Raw genomic sequence first — 17,897 nt, 5'->3', positions numbered from 1 at the left:
AGAAACAAATATTTCTTCTGCTCCTGTGTGAATGGTCATCAATGACCAAAATGCCAATCAACAAAGACAACACTGGATAGTATTAACTTCACATCTGGCCAAAGAAATTATGCTCAAAATATGAATACCTTTTGTTGCATACCCCCTCCCACATATATACCAACATATATGCCCACACCCATGCCCACACATGTGTGTGTATGTGTGTGTGCATTTAAAACCCTTGATACTACAAAAAAATCAGCAGTCTATACTTGAGAGAATAAGATGAGATATAAAAACAAGAATATTAATTCAATAATACAAATAAACTGAGTACAAGTTTTTTAAAATCTCAGGACCAGCCTTGGCATTCCAGAGCCCTCGGGGAAATCAAGCATTCTGTAGAGTCAAATTGTGGAGATAGTGAGGGCATGACACCTTTAAGCACTAAACCATAATTTATCCACTTTGGATAGGACTCTTTATTGAGTATATCACATACTTCCCCTGCCTTTTGAAATAGAAAATATGAGACATAATGTCCCGTTTTCTTAATGACCTATGGTCATCATGATGTCAATTATTCGCCTGAGCCCTAACTAGAACAATTCCCTCGAGGCCTATCCAGGTGTATACAGTGTTCTATTCCCACAAGGCTATGCTTTCTGAGCTCTTCCTCCTGTTCTTAGTTTTTGTGCCTCCTCTTTTGCTGAAAACGTTCACTTCTCACTGCTAATTGGCATGCCTGTCTCTTACAGCCCATCTCCCCTATTCTAATTTGTGGCTTTTAATATGCAGTGGGATGGGAAACCAGCTAGCCTAGCTTGTTAGTGCTTCCAAAAATGACAGTAAACGGGTCCTGCATGAGGGCCTTTCCCGTGAGGAAAACACATGGCCTTTGTAACACCCCCCCCACCCCGTTTCAACTGCTCAGAAACCCTCATGGCAAACTTCTGAAGTTGGAAACAGGTTCTACTTAGATAAGATTGCCGAAGAATTCTCTTTCAGATGGAGGAGTTACTACATTGCTACTGTACAGAATCCCAAATTACTTAATGAGCAAGCTTTGTCTAGCTTGCATCTAAGATAGCATTTCATAAATTAGAACTCTGCTTAAAATTGGGCATCTTATAAGCCAGCAACAAATGGAGATGTGACTAAATATTGACATTGCGCACATACTAGGGTATTAGCTAAGCAGAATGCTTAGCACATAGTAGGGGTTAAATAAATGCTGATTGATTCTGTGTTTATCTATATGTACATACACTCACATAGATATATGTGTCTCTCTACATACATACATATATATATATATATATATATATATATATATATATATATATATATATATGTAAGAAATTCCCCTTCAAAAACAAAAATCAACTTTTCTCAATCTCTTCTTTGAAAAGCATGGACTTGTTCCCAACAAGATTGTTTGGTACCATCTGTGGAGATGCCCCCAAAATATATGAAGATGCTACAAGTAAAGAGAAGAGGCAAGAAAAAATGTTATAGAAGGCAAATGACCTAAGAACATAAAATCTTTTCAAATTAGAACTAAATTTTAGGATTATCTTCTACAAATTATACTCAACCAGCAGCTTGGTATGATTCAAAAATGTATTCATTGTACTTTGTATTTTCCCTTTGAAAATAGGAGGGGAAGAATTGTCTAGTGACGTTGCTTCTGGTCAACAAAGAAATGGATACTCAATGCCAAGCTTCTTATTCCACAAGTAAGTGATGTCACTCTTTCTTTCTGCTATGAATTTCATTCAGGCCTATTCATCAGTGACCAAATCAAATATAATAATAGGATGAGACTTAGGGTATTTGAAAATGAGCATATGCCCTGTTCTGCTCAAAGGGTCAAACTTTCTATTATCTCTGCAGGAAAACTCAGTATTAGTTTTGACAACCTGATGAATTTGTTATTTGTAGACCACACTTGAATATGTCTGGCCTGCATTTCCTTATAGGTGTCAGGGAGACAGATGGAAAACTCACATATGAATTTCATGATTTTGCCTCTGATAGCACTGAAGTAGGTCCAGAAATTATGATCCTAAAGATTCAAACTGTCCAGATGCTAATAGTCACAAGTAATGCTTGTTCACATTGGATTATTATCTATGGAAATCCTACTAGGATCATGACCAAGTTACTGTCCAAGAGATCTACTTGAATCTATATGGAATTCGTTTTTTAAAGTCTTATAACTCTTGAAGTCATTTAGGACTAAGATATTCAACAAATTCAATGAATTCCAGCACTCAAGATAGAAATACTAAAAGTCCAGGTTTTCACCAGAACTGAGGATACCCATTAAAGTCTCATGGTGAATGGACAGGAAGGTTGGGATACAGACATTGCTTGGTAAAACATGTCAAACAGCACCAAGAAACTTTTCAGTCACTCACTTTCTATGTACCAAGCATTGTGGGAAGTACAGGCCACAGAGCATCAAAAATGGTGAGAGAGCCCTGGTCCTCAAGCTGATTCCATCGTCAAGGTTCCTTCAAGCCATCAGTGATGTCAAGAGGTCAGCTTTAACATCCATTCTCAACTCTTATACAACTTGGGAAAATAGGAAGTTCATTTTGAATGGAGATGTTATACCAGATGGCAACAGCAAACTCCAATATAATACGCTCCTTGCTTACAACTAAAATTCCCATAAATTAATTATATATTTAGTCTGTTTGACTGGAGATGTGACATCAGCAATCTCTTCTATACTTTCATGCTATTAAGTAGAGCCAGAATTAAAACAAAAACCAAAACCTGGCAGATATCACTTCTTTTTTACAAAACAAAACAAAATCAAACAAAAACAAAGAAATAGTGGCTTGTTTCACAGAGAAGGATGTAATGGAATTAAATCCCAAAGCTTCAGCATGATGAGTATTGGAAATTCTCTGCACCTAAAACAATGCAATTTTGTCTAAGTCATCCTGTGATTTTCATTTAAAGTCTTATCCTTATTCTTCATTTCCTTTCCAAGCAAATGAATAGCTTTTTGGACTCAACATCACATTTAATTCACACATTCCAAATCTGAAATAACTACAAGATTCTGCTTTGCAACTGTCATCAAATGAGTAATGATCTATTAAATGAATAATGGGAGGAGTTGCAGCAATAATGAGAAGAATAAATACTATGCATGCTGCACTTAAAGGAGCCATTCATTATTTCACCATTGTGGGTACATCTCTAAAGACACAGACTGCAGTCCCTCCATACCTAGGTAAAATGCTTTTGTGATCGCTATTGCTAAAAAAACCCACCCCCTAATGGACAGCTTTCTAGCAATGAGGCTCTGTTAACACCTGATCTGATCTGTGGATGGCTCTTTTGGAGAAGCCCTGGAGCAACCAAAGACATCTCCATTAAAAGGAAGTATTTTTGTTGGAGCAGGTAGGTAAGCCTTCCATATTTCACTGGTGCTTTTGTTCTGAAGTAAATAAGGGGGGCATGAAAATGGGTATCGAAAAGTTTATGTGACTGTGGTCAAAGTCTAGCTATTGGCATCTTTCCTCAAAGTTTCTCTCTTATCCTTGCTCCCAATCATTTATTTTCTTCCTTTAGTTTTTGCTCTTCCTCCCTTCCTTTTTTTTGCATAGAAAATCCTAAATCAACCATGTAATCTTCATTTTTACTTGTAGGTATACATCAAATTTAACATGATAATTTCTACCCTGCTTGTGTCCCCAGGAGATAGAACCTGAGCTCTGGCCTCTGAAACTTTGTAGCTGCGTGAGTTGGGGCAAATCTTTTAACCTCTGTTTGATTCAGTTTCCTTAACTGTAAAAATGGGTCTAATAAACTAAGCTGTATTCCAAGATCGCTGTGAGGATTATCTGAGTTAATAATAAACTGCTTAGCCCAGGGCCTGCACATAGTAGGTGCTTAACAAATGCCTATTTTTTTTTCATTTCCAAACTTCCTCCAGGTCTCTGCTTGTGCCATTTTAAAAATGTTTCACTGACATTTTTTATCCCCAAAACAATGTCCATTTTCTAAATAAATACCTTTTCTTTCCAACTTGCAATTCATATACTGACTGACTGTAACAAATAATTATAGTCAAGGGAATACATAAAACACAAACACACAATTGGGGTTGTATTGGTCATGGTTGAAACACACATCTCCAAGAGATGAGGAGCCTGCCCTCTTCCTTGTTGGCCCCTCTTTGTCCCTTTCTTTCCACTGGAGCCTGTCCATCCTGTATTACAAACAAGCAGTAATTTTGTGCGAAGCCCTAAAGAGTATGTATGGCTTGTACTGACATGTGCTATATCGACATACTACACAGAAAATCTCAACATCATTTACATGATTATAAGAGGTCCCTGATTTTTAGGAACTTGAGAAAGGAGCAACAACTTGAGTAAAAAATACTACAATGGAGCTGGAAAAACGGGGAGGGGGGAGAAAATAGGGTGTCTCAACTTCTTTCTGGAGAGCCGAGAATGAAAGCTCCTTTTTATTAGGCCTATAGATCTGTAGAGATTTTTTTATTCTCAAGATTTCAAAGTTACTAAGGAAGCACACTACCCCAACAGGAAGGGATTTCCAAACACTGTCAATATCCAGTTGCTCCCATGGGAGCCATTCAATTCTATACCAGGTTTGGAAGGGGTGGTGAAGAATATTTTTCAGAATGCTCCAAGGTCAAGTTTTGTGCCACTCCAATTAAGCATATCCCCTGATTGCCCTCCACATTTTTGAAAAAGAGGTCTACCACACAATTTTATAAAACATTGGGGTATATTTACCTCTTGATAAACATGTGCTATTTCTATTAGCATTAATGTGAAGAATAACAAAAGGGAATATATATCTATTAATCTCATGGAAATAAAAGGGTTTTAGAAGCATTATTCATTTCTAGGCCTCTTGGAATTCAAGGAAATCAGTTAAAACAACAGAAAATGAAAGAAACAGAAAAAAAAACCCTCTAGCTTTCTCTTTACTTTGTAGCCTTCATTTAGATTCCACATCACTCAAGCAAGGAACGTGAACTGATCTCCACACAATATCCAAGAATCATTTCACCCGTCTAAGAAAAGGGGCAGCTGCTTCACAGGCTTAAACAAGCTCCCCCAAGAACAGAAGACAGCATATGATAAAACCGTAGCCAATTGAAAATGCACAAGCGATTTGGCTAAGTAGAATGTAAGATACCCAGCATCATGGCAAGCCAAGCACTTTCACAGACATTTTTGCATCCTGCTAATCTGAAGGACAATGGAGATTCACTCAACAGTATCATGGTGGGCCCCAATTCAGACATCGTTGTCCCCTTTGGCTGTGACTGCAACCCTTATTTCTTATCCATTCAGTGTGGTTTTAGTGGGTGAAATTCCCTTGGATTGTAATGGGAATTGTTTTGTTAAGAACCTGGTAATGCCACTGAAAACAGGAGGTTAGCTGTTCCAATTCCTCTTTTTGGAAAGCCAATTACTTCTCATGCAAAGTAAAGCTCATCAGCATGCTAGTCCCATCAGAAGATATGATTTATTTTTATCACTTTGATGATAAAAATCATCAAATAAAATGCACATGTAGTAAAAACAGATTATGCAACAAATATCTGTTCTCAAATGGCCTTGGCTTGAATGAAATTATGAATAGGCTTACCGTTCTGTAGATAACCCATATTTATATTGATCAATAAAAGCAGAGACTTCAAGCTTGCAGTACCATGGTTGGCCTGAAAGCAGGACACATTTATTATTAGAGAACCCTCCTTTATCTTTATTACATTTGGGGCAGTGCTAGTGGAGGGTAGCAGAGAAATGACAGTCTTCTTAACAGATATTTTTTAAATTCATAGCACAAATTTGGCTTTAAAAATCCAAAAGAAAAAAATTATTAGCATAGCAAGTGACAGGAAATTAAGTAAGTTAAAAGATGTCATCAAAAGAATACAGTCCTGTCAAAGAACCAATAATTGCAGTGAAAGAGTATCAGAGATTAGCAGTAGACTTTTGAAAAGTGGTACCAAGCCAAGAGAGACATTATTGTCAAAGCACAAAAGACATTAAACAACAATAGCCTATTATATTAACCCATCAGTGGTCCAGTATTGCCATCTTATCTCTCAGACAGAACAAATGACTCTAAAGAGGAGTACAATCCCAGAGTCTTTGCACAGCTAGTGGAAAAATTGGACAGAAATGGAGTTGACAACCAGCTTATACATTTCAGAACTTAATTCACCCCTTTTTCTCCCACATAGTAGGGTACTTAATAAATGGTGACTCATTGATCGAGGACAATACAACTTGAACAATACTCAAGGCTATATCTCTGTTTCTGAATAACTTAGTTTGTTACTGTCTAAAAGTAATTTTTTTTATTTCTCTATTCCAGAATGTGTAAGAAGTAAGATGAAAGAAGTTTGGTTGACAAACTTTCCTGGTTGACATGAATTCCACTCCATAGGGCTTGAGAGAAAAAAAAAGCAAAATAATCATTCTAACTTTTAGTAAGTTTGGGGAAAAAACAACAACAAAGAGACTGATAGGGCCACAAACCACCACCTCCATCAATCTGATGATGCAGATTTAAAAAAAAAAATCCACCAGGGGCAAGGGAGTTCATTACTTGTGGCTATGCCTGGAATTTCTCATTTCACAAAAAGACTATGGGGCCCTCTGTAATAAGGAAATGATTTACAGCTAGTGAAAAGGTAAGAGTCTGTGCTCTGGTTTCTTCTTTCCTATTCAAATCTAACTGTAGGAAAGGCTTTCAAGACAGCGTGCAGAAATGAGATGTCAAAGCTGAGTAAGGCACGTTTGGTTTCATTTTCTTTCTCCCAGTATTAAATTGAAACAGAAATGGCAAGACTATTTGGCAAATTTCCCCATCTACTTTTTTTTTTTTAAATTGTATTTAATACATTTTCCCACAAGGCTTTTTAACAGCAACCATTTTATAAACATGAAGATATTCAAAATAACAGCAATGAGGGGAAGAGGAGAGGGAGAAGAGTATGGAATGACAGAAAAGGCATTTTTAAGAAACCAGTAAGGCAGTAGCCAAGCCAAGCATGGTCATCCCCTTTAACCAGCTCTTTCTTCTTTCATGCTGCTAGTTAGTTAAACCCCATTCTTTGATATCTTGATCAGTTCTACAAAGAATGGACAGAATGCCTCAGTTCTCAAACAAAATTGAAACAATGGTGTGAAATAATGATCAGAAGACTGTTCCCAACATGTCTCTGCCAATTATCTATGTGACTTTGAGCAAATTGTTAAATCCTTCTGTCTTCTAGTTTCCTCATATGTAAAAATGAGCATAATACCTATTAAAGGAATTCAAATTATATTATACATGTGAAAAGACTTTTGCAAGCTACAAGGTACTAGATATGTATAAAAATCTGCTTGTTGGTACATTTAAACTTTTGATGATCCATATAAATTACTCCTAAAAAAATGGGCTCTCAGGCTCTCAGGAGCACAGATTAGAATGAGAAGCCACTAAAATTAAGGGAGGTTAGTGACTTGCCCAAGGTCAAGTGACACATCAAAAATTCCAACTTGGCTCCTCTGATTCTGAAGTTCTGACCAGGTGCCATGTTGCTACCTCCCTAATTGGGCCCATCACAAATATCCTAGACTTCTCTACAATTTCAGAGCTGGAACAAAAGAAGTGATGAATGTTGAAGCAGTAGTGTAAGGTCTGCCAAGCACTTTACAAATATCATCACCTTTTAGAGTTTGTGACTTTTAGTGTTTTAGTGTTTAGACTTTTAGTCTAAACAGCTGGTTAGTGAGTAGAGGGGTAAGGTGTGAACCCAAGTGTTTCAGACTTCTACTTGCAGGCCTCTTTCTGAAAGGGATCTCACTTCCATGGTCTAAGACAACATAACTGAGCCATTCATTGTCAAGAGTCTCCTTCCTTGCAATTGGGTTTTTCTAGTATCAGTAACAATAGCTCTCTCCCACCTGTCCATGTTCTCTTGTTCTGGTTTCTTTGATGAACAGTACACACATAGTAAATTGGTATAGAGTCAACTAAGAGGCAACAAAGCCCTTTAAAAACATGATTGTGCATTGTGCTGAGCCTCCTCAAACAGACCTTAAAACTGCAACTTCCCTGCAGAAAGAAACTAGGAAAAATGATGGCATATAATGCCACTGCAGCTGCGATATTTCTGAAGTAGGACATTCAGGAAAGGGCACACCATATTAATGTTTCTGGAAACATTAAGCTTAATTCCTCTGCAAAAGATTTAATAGCTTAGTGGAACCAAAAAAAAAAAAACTGTGAAAGAACAATTAGCTCTACAATGGAAATTTGCTTAAACTAATATTAGAAAGAAAATATTTCAGAATTGGTTGTCTTGAATAATCTCATATCCCGAGGCTAGAAGAAAAGGTCATGGCTAATTGGTACAAAAGCAGTATTGGTCACACACTTGGGAAGTCCTGCCCATTGGGTTGATGAATACCTCCCAACCAGGACCCTTTTCTTCTAATTATGCCAGGACTCGGAGCCCAGGAAAAAGTCAAACAAAGCCTTGTGTCCAAACCTTGCACCCCTCCACCCCTCCCCACATTCTACTATATTTAACTTTTATAACCCTCTCATCCCTCCTAATAGAAGGAAGCCCATTTAAGGGTCAAGATGAGAAGCTAAGTACTTGTGGAAAGTTCTGCAACATAGGAATACTCCAATAAAAACAGGTTGGAAGCTTTCTTTTAATCATCAGAGATTAAATATTCATTTTCTCAAGTGGAAGGTAGCGTATTATATGGTTTTCAGGATAAAAAGATTAGTGCCCATATCACAGAAGTCCACTTTTACATGTGCCAAAACACTAGTTTAAAACTGTCCATGAACAGAACAAGAGACAGTTAGCTCCTTGAGGACTCTTTTTGCTTTATCTTGGAACTTAGCACAGTTTTTCTGCACATTATAGGCACTAACAAATGCTAACTGAATTGGACTAGAGCCAAACTTGGCAGGAAAATCATTCACATGTAATAATCCCAGTAAAATTATATGAAATAATCTGGCTAAGAGGTCCTGAAGACCTAGGTTCTCTGATCCATCCTAGGACATGGCTGTGTCATTCTGGCCAAGTCCTTAGAAGACCTTCTGGACCTCTGGCAGGTCCCTTGGCCTTAACTACAAAGTCACTGTCAAGGAAGCTCTGTGACATTGGTAGAGGAAACCTCCCATGTTCAGAGTTCCCCAAAATGAGAAAATCATAGCTCTTTTGTGTATGCCTGCAAAAATTACAATGCCAACCAAACTTCTTGTTGCTATAGTGCATCCATATTTACAAAGCACGGCACTTTGGCAATTTGCTTTGCACACTGGAATGGTAAGACATCCTCACTAGAATACAGCTTCATTGTAGACCTGTTCCAATGTACTCCAGCATTTCTTAGGAATAGATATAGAAAAATGCAGGAGAAAAGGCCAATCTTCTTTGACATATAGCCTACTGAAACCCAGAGTTGATTTTTATTTAAATTATACACACCCCCATTTGTCAGGTTGGAAATCAATGTACAGAGTAATTGGAGGAAATAATTTGCTAAAGATTCACTCCCGGGTAGTGTCATCTTCTTTGGATGTCATTTTTCAGTTTAAAAATAAGAACATTGTAGTCAACTCTTTGGTTATCTAAGTGGGTCTAAGTATAGTATCTTGTCTATGGTAAAGCAATGAACAAATATCTGACTGGAACTGATTTGCATAAAAGTATTTATTATTTATCCTGATCATGTATAAACCCAGCTCAGTAATCACTACAGCTACTGAACTCCCACAAAAAAAGAGAGAAAACCCTCAAAGGACAGAAAGCTAGAAGACAAGTTGAGAAAAACAAAACATGTAAGTAAGACTTCTTCAAGGAATTTCTACAAGTCCGTGATGCTGGTCTCCTAAATGGCCTCTCTACCCACCTTCACCACCATGTTTTTATCTTGCACCAATGAAACAATAACACCCTGCAAAGTGAGGGGGATAGTAGATTGCAAACATTCATTCTCACATGTTTCAAAAAGTACACAGGACCACATAGCAAAGAATTTTAAGTCTAAATCTTGTGACAGCTTGATGTCCCAGAGATACCAAAGAAAGAGAAAGGGAGTTGTAGAGAAACCTGGAGGCAGACTGGGAGAATTCCCAGAGCTATGAGGAAATGCTGAGGCAGCAGGAAGGAAGGGTAGGAAGCAGAGAAGGACAATCTGGCCCCATAACACATGAGGGCATGAAAAATGGTCATTCAAGCTTGAGGCTAATTTGCAATACTGGTGAAAATGTGAAAGTTGGCCCTACTTTCAGCTTTTGGCCTCTTTTTAAGGGAAAAAACTCCTTAACATCTTCCTTGGCTGGTTTTAGTTCTAACTAGGCCATGCAAAGTAATCTATACCATTTATGGAATCTGCAAAAAAGCCTACATTCCTGCACTCTTTCATTCCTTCTATCCTACTCCATCCCAAGTTTCAAAACTGCCTTAAATTCCTTGGAAAATCATTGGTTGGAACACTGTTTCAAAATTGATTTTGACTGTCAAGTACATTTCAATTTTTAATGCTCACCTATCAGAAAGGGAGCCTCCTGGATCTCATGAAGAGACAAGTGGAAGCATGACAGCAACTGTTTGGACCCTCTCCATACCTGGACCTTTGCTGATGAATCAGAAATATGCTGGTAGATGAGAGTTTTCCTTTTGTAAACAAGGGTTCGAGTCTAAAACATATGCAGGAGGCTTCAGAGGATGATTACTTGCATATGAGGCAGAGATATCCTAAAGGCCTGAGAAGAGAAAGGACACAGGGCATTCTAGACCCTATTCCAGGAGAAATCTAAAGCCAGAGAGAAAAGAGTTGGGGAAATGGCAAACACGGAGAGGAGCAGGTGGCTCCACAAATCACTGTTTTCCAGGTTGCCATACTCAAGAATTCAGGGAATTAGCACTTGGCTGAGATGACAGTCTATCTGTCTTTCTGTCTCTCTCATGTCTATACATACAGAGCAGATATTATCTTTTGGCTTTTGGGGGAAAGGAACCAAGATCTTAGAGATAAGCAGAAACCCTGCCTTTTAAAGCAAAGTACCAGGGACATAGGTTCAATATAAGAACAAAATCTTTTTCCCGATTTTAGCAACAGTATGAGAAGGGTAAATGGGGAGTGGGGGGGTGGCTCATGGAATCTTCACATGGCAGAGTTAAACAACCTAGTGAGAGTCAGAACCTTCAGGGGAAAAGCTTCATGGGAAGCATAATTATCTAAGAACTCTGAGAGAAATCAGCTCGTATGGCCACATTTTGAGAAGCAGTGGCCCAGCTATTTGATTTGTTTGATTTTTTACATTCTAAATCTAGGATTCTAGTCCTCCTATATGACACTAGAATCTCAGTGCTACTGCTGCTACCAATATGTTCAATATTCCAAACAATTCAATGGACATTTCTAGAGAATGTGTCCATTGTGAATAATGTGAGTAAGGTAACACTCATGAACTGAAGGGGGGAAGATCACTTTCCAAGATGGGTCCATTAGACAGCAGAAAAGAACAAGGAAGAAATGTAGTAAATTGGGAGATAATTTTTACAACTAGTATTTCTGACAAAAGTCTCATTTCTAAAATATATAGAGAATAGAGGCAAATTAAAAAAAAAAGACATTCCCCAATTGACAAATGGTCAAAGGATATGTGGAGGCAATTTACAGATGAGGAATCAAAGTGACCCATGGTCATATGAAAAATTCCTCTATATCATAATTTATTAAAGAAATACAAATTAAGGCATCTCTGAGGTACCACCTCACACCTCTCAGACTGTACAATATGACCAGAAAAGACAATGATCAGTGTTGGAATGGTTGTGGGAAATCTGGGACACTAATGCATTGTTGGTGGAGCTGTGAACTCATCCATCCTTTCTGGAGAGCAATTTGAAATTACGCCTAAAGAGCCATAAAAATGTGTATACCCTTTGATCCAGCAATACCACTATTGGGTCCATACCCTGAAGAGATCAGGCAAAGGGTAAAAACATCACTTGTACAAAAATATTCATAGCAGCTCTGTTTGTGGTGGCAAAGAACTGGAAATTGAGTGAATGTCCACCAATTGGAGAATGGCTGAACAAACTGTGATATAGGTATGTTATGGAACACTATTGTCCTATTAGAAACCAGGAGGGATGGGAATTCAGGGAAGCCTGAAGAGATTTGCATGAACTAATGCTGAGTGAGATGAACAGAACCAGAAGAACACTGTACACCATAAGAGCAACATGGAGTTGATGATCAATCTTTTTTTTTTTAGTTTTTTTTTTTTGCAAGGCAATGGGGTTAAGTGACTTATCCAAGGCCACACAGCTAGGTAATTATTAAGTGTCTGAGGCTGGATGTGAACTCAAGCACTCCTGACTCCAGGGCCAGTGCTCTATCCACTATTCCACCTAGCCACCCCTGATGATCAATCTTAATGGACTTCCTCATTCTATCAGTGCAACAATCAAGCATAATTTGGGGGTATCTGTGATGGAGAATCCCATCTGTATCCACAGAAAGAATTGTGGAGTGTGAACAAAGACCAAGGACTATTACTTTTACTTTAAAAAAAAACCTGATATCTTATTGTCTGATCTTGCTATCTCTTTTTTTTTAGGTTTTTTTTTTTTTTGCAAGGCAAATGGGCTTAAGTGGCTTGCCCAAGGCCACACAACTAGGTAGTTATTAAGTGTCTGAGGTCTGAGACCAGATTTAAACCCAGGTACTCCTGATTCCAGGGCCGGTGCTCTATCCACTGCGCCACTTAGCTGCCCCTGATCTTTCTATCTCTTATACTTTATGTTTCCTCCTTAAGGATATGATTTCTCTGTCATCACATACAACTTAGATCAATGTATACCATGGAAAAAATGTAAAAACTAACAGACTGCCTTCTGTGGGGGGTGGGAGGAGGGAAGCGAGATTGGGGGGAAAATTGTAACATTCAAAAATAAAAAAAGAAATTACAAAAAAAGAAAAGAACAAGTACTACATGCTCATACAAGAAGTGGGGATGACAGCAGGAGAGCACACACAGACCTGATCTTTCAAAGGAATCTTTAACTTCGGGAGCTATCCAGGAGAAAGCTGGTATATAGAGTGTGCCTGTGACGAGGGTTTCATTCTCTACTTGTAACTGTGAGTTTAGAGGAGTTCCTATGCCAAACTACTGGGGGGGGGGGGGGTGAGAGGGCAATAGAATGACAAAGAGGAAGAAATAAAGGGTTGTTTTCTTTTGCTTGACTATTCTTTTATTTTTTTTTTAGAAATTAAAATCATTGTTTCAGTGCCATTACTCATCTGAGCCTACTAGCATGATAAACAATTATAAATACAGCCAGATCTCAGTCAAATTTTGAGGTTTCTAAATGGTTGGGGGCAAAGGAAGTCATCTACATGATTTATGATGAAGAATCCTACAGTCAAAGAGAATGGAGAAGTGATTGGTTCATAGGCTCCAAAACATTCAATGATTTTGTTAAATTGATCATAGAATCAAGCTATTTTAGAACCAGAAGGGATTTTGAGGATATTTTGTCCATCATGACTCTTCTGATTTTTTATTTTTATTATATTTTTATGGCAATTATATTTTATTTTTGGAGACATATATATATATATACACATATACATATACTGATGAATAAAACCAAGGTCAACATTAAAGGAAATAGTTGCCATGTATTCCATTTTGATAATATCTTCTAACATTAGCTAGACTGAACTAGCTGAACTGAACCAAGACTCTGGTTCAAATTGCAACTGGGCTGGTTACTTGGTTTTTATTCTACTTTATCAAAGACAACAAAAATGATATCCATATGTTAGAGACAAGTTACAGTGTGTCTGACTGTGGCTGATCAGATGATTATGAGTTTTGAATCTCTGCCAGAGGTCAGGCACAAATAGTCCATGTAAACACCTGGGGTGGGGACTCTAAATCTGCATTTCATGTTTCCTCTGAGCTGCTTCCATTCTGCCTTGCTAATAGAGCACAGTACCCCTCTCTGATCAGGACATACCATAGGGGTGGTCCTTTTTCAATGTCTCCCATGTTGCATAATCAGTTACAAAGTTCTTAAGAGAGACCTTCAGGATATCTTTGTACAACTTTTCTGACCCTCATCCCCTGCCGTGAGCATACTTGCCCTGTGTGAGTTCTCCATAAAAATAATCTTTCTGACAAGCATAAGTTTGGCATCCTAACAATGTGTCTGGCCCCTCGTAGTTCCACTCTCTGTAGCAATATTGCAATGCCTAGCAGTTTAGCTCTAGAAAGGACCTCCATGTCTGGTATCTCCTCCTGTCAGGTGATCTTCAGAATCTTCCTAAGACAATTTAAATGGAAGCAATTTAGTTTCTGGACATGGTGCTGGTAGACTGGCCAGGTTTCACAGGCATGTAACAATGAGGTCAACACAATGGCCTTGTGGACCTTCAGTCTGATAGTCAGTCTAATCCATCTTCTGCCATACACTTTCTTTCAGAACCTCCCAAATACTGAGCTAGCTTTGGCAATGCGAGTGTCAACCTCATGGTGAATTTGTACCTCCCTGGAAAGGACACTGTCACAGTAAGTGAACTTGTCCACAGTACTCAAAACTCCATTTGCTATAATGGATGATTCCACATATGGATGGTGTGGTGCTGGCTGATGGAGGACCTGGGTTTTCTTGGTGTAGTCGGGCCAAAATTAACATAAGCAACAGAGAATCAATTCTTACTTCATTGCATCTCAGCTTCAGAGCTGCATTGAGGGCACGATCATCTGCACCAACACTCCTTCTACTTTGGTCTTGGCTTATATAGCCTTTCCAAGTTGCAAATTTATCAGTAGTGTTACTTAATATCTGAGTGTCCTTCAGAGGTTTAAACAAGCTGGACTCCAAGGTCCTTTCTAACTCAAAATTTATGATTCTTTACTCAGACTGAAGAAAAAAGGGATTTTTCAAAACTTGGTGCAAAGTAATCCAAAAAACCTAGATAATGCTAACTGTGGGAATGTATGATTCATCAGTATGGACACTACCTTTCCTCAGTGAAGACTGCTAACCTTCCCCCTTTGCCCCATGCCTTCTCAATCTACAAAATTTGTGATGTCTTTTTAGAAATATTCTATAGAGAAACAATCATTTAAAAAAAACCCAACAGTTCTGACAATTAGCCTCTTTGTATTATATAATGCATTGCCTTCCAGAAAGCATTTTCCTAAGCCCAAACACATATAACTACTTTCTCTTCATTCAGCAAGATTAACGGCTGGTCCAGTTTTTTCACTACACAGCCATAGATTCCAATGTAACAAGGATGAAATTAAAGGAATCTTCTTCTACCCGTGAAAATGGGAACACAGTGACACTCATGAAACCATAAGAGATTCTTGTTTAGCAAACTTTGCAAGTAATAGCATTAGGCAGTACTTTATTTACTTCACAAGCTATTATTTTTTCTTCTTGATTAGACTGCACTTTAGCCAGAATTGAAGGAGAGCAAGAGATCTGACCATCTGAGAACCCAAACTTACCTCAAGAAAAACAAAAATTTGAAAAGTACAAAATACCTGGTGTACTTGAAACCAGGCCTATCTATGACAATTCCCTCTCCAGGTGTAGAGAATTCACTTTAATTCTGACAATAAAAAGAAATCCATACACCAGGAGAGGGAGTTACAGCTAAAAACAAGCTCTTGTATTTGTCTTTGACTTCTCTCAAAATCATTTTTCCATTTGATTTCAATTAGCTTGTGATATCGCAGTAAAATTAAACCTACAAGAACTACCAACAGTCAACTCCCAATTATCTGTGCCACTGAAGGTGAGAACTGGTGTAAATAATTGAAAAGCATGGATTATCAACACAGTAGGGTCATGGACCTTTGTTCTCTGATATACCTTTCCTTGTGGGAAGCATTTCTCAATACTCATGGATAACTGCTGAACAGATGAGGGAAGAAAGGGACAACAAAGATAGTAAAAAGGAAAAAAAAAACAGTTTTTGATTTTTACTTTTAAGGGAAAACAGATTTTCACTGCATCAAAGTAAAATGTTCTAACAATTAGCACAGTATGGCATTCCTCCTTAGTGAACTGCCTGTCACTGGAAGTGTTCCTGCAGAGATTACACAACAACCTTTCAGGGGCCTTTATGATAGGATTTTGAAATTGAGGTGGGAGGCTGGATTGCAGAATCTCAAATTTCTAAGATTGTATGAAAAAACTGTACAATTGCTGTAACATTACTGTGTAATGGAGATGAAAACAATTTGAGCCCTAAAGGACTAACTTTCCAAACAACTTTGTGAAAACCATATCACCCCCCCCTTTCCTTTTGGTTCAGGATCCACACTGACTTTCTCAAACCACTGCAGAAAGTTATGAATAATGTATGACATGAAAAATTCCTGCTCACTGCTCAGAAAGAACTAGATTGTTTGTTATATGCTACATACAAACCAGGCAAATAATGGAAAAGACCCATAAGCCCAGAAATCTCAGGGCCAAAGCTTTCCCTTGAAAAGAAAAAATGCTCTCCTGGCCCCTCATCTTGGGATAAACAACAGAAAGCTCTAGAATAGCCCTAGGGACTGCAGGGAAAGCCCCAGTTCCAATCAGATCCAGTTACTCAGGAAGCCAATGCAAAACTGGGGCTGGAGAGTTAATCACTTACTTGTCAGTTCTCCCACTCCTGTACACCTCCCTCTGTTAAGGACCACTGGAGACACTGAAAAGAAGGGGCCGAGCTTGTGGTTCATTTTAAGTAAAGACCATTATATTTTCTCATCAATATCCTGACTGTGTGACTTTTTTTATTTCCCCAGTAAGTAATTAGGAACTTTGCACTCAGAGCAGGAACAAAATGTGACTTGAGTTCGAATGACAAGAGGCAACAAACACACGCAGGAAGGACATAAGAAGGAGTCATAGCATAGACGCAGGTGATGGACCTGATAGCCATGGAAAGATCAGGTGGAGGGAACGGACGGGATATGAAACTACCCAGAATATGAATTCTGTTCCAGTACAATTCTACTTAGGGGGCAGCACAATCCAAGTTCCCATGTGTTTCAGCACCTTCTCTATATTCAAAGCTCAGTGTGACAGGAAAGCTCGCCTAAAGAAAAAGGTTGACCAGCCCACAAACCTCCCATCTTTCCCAGTCTTCTCCTTGGCTTTCAATTTCAGAGGAAGGAGAAGACTTTCATATTGTCTAGGCTATCCTTTCTATTGATGATGACAGACTGTCAGCTGGAAGAGATCTTGGAATTTATTTGGTTCAACTCCCTTATTTTAAAGAGAAGGAAACTGGGATCCCAAAAGGCAAAGGACCAGAGCTCCCTTGAACTCCTTTGATAACAAAATGAGTGTTCCTTCCAATGTCCCATGTTGCCTCCCTTGAGCCCATATTTTCATCTGAAGTCTGTTTTTTCTTAAATCTTGAACCTGTCTGCCTATGGCTATATCTACAAATCTTCATACAGTGAAAATCCCTCTAATAACTGGAGTTGATCCAAAGTGTTGAACAAGAGTGGGAACCCCTCCTTGGAGGTCTTCAAGAAGAGGCCAGTCACTCACTTGTTAGGTACAGCGGAGTGAAAAATGCTTTTCTGACTTGGCTTGGACCAGATAGCTGCCTTGAGTATCTCATTACTTCCCCATGACCTCCAGGATCAAATTCGAACTCATATGCTTCACATTTTGAGCCCTTCACAACCTGGCCCCAAATGACACCTTTGCAGGCTTATAACAAATTCCTTTTCTTTACTTATTCTCCAGGCAATCTCAGCTTAGGCCTCCCTAGAATGCTTTGCCCTGTTGATCTTCACCTCTTCAAATCCCTAGTTTGATTCAACTTCCAACTCTAATAGCACTTTCC

The 17,897-nt window shown here is 38.5% G+C and overlaps 1 protein-coding gene across 4 annotated transcripts in view; it reads right to left on the bottom strand.

Annotated features, from left to right (window-relative positions):
• The window catches only part of DIAPH2 (diaphanous related formin 2), an 857,560-nt gene that overhangs the window by 119,575 nt on the left and 720,088 nt on the right, over positions 1-17,897 (bottom strand). The window lies entirely within an intron of this gene.

The sequence above is a fragment of the Macrotis lagotis genome, chromosome X (assembly GCF_037893015.1).
Source record: "Macrotis lagotis isolate mMagLag1 chromosome X, bilby.v1.9.chrom.fasta, whole genome shotgun sequence".
In the NCBI taxonomy this organism is placed as follows: Eukaryota; Metazoa; Chordata; class Mammalia; order Peramelemorphia; family Peramelidae; genus Macrotis; species Macrotis lagotis.
The sequence above is the reverse complement of the archived record's forward strand: the minus strand, read 5'-3'. Positions and strand labels throughout refer to the sequence as shown.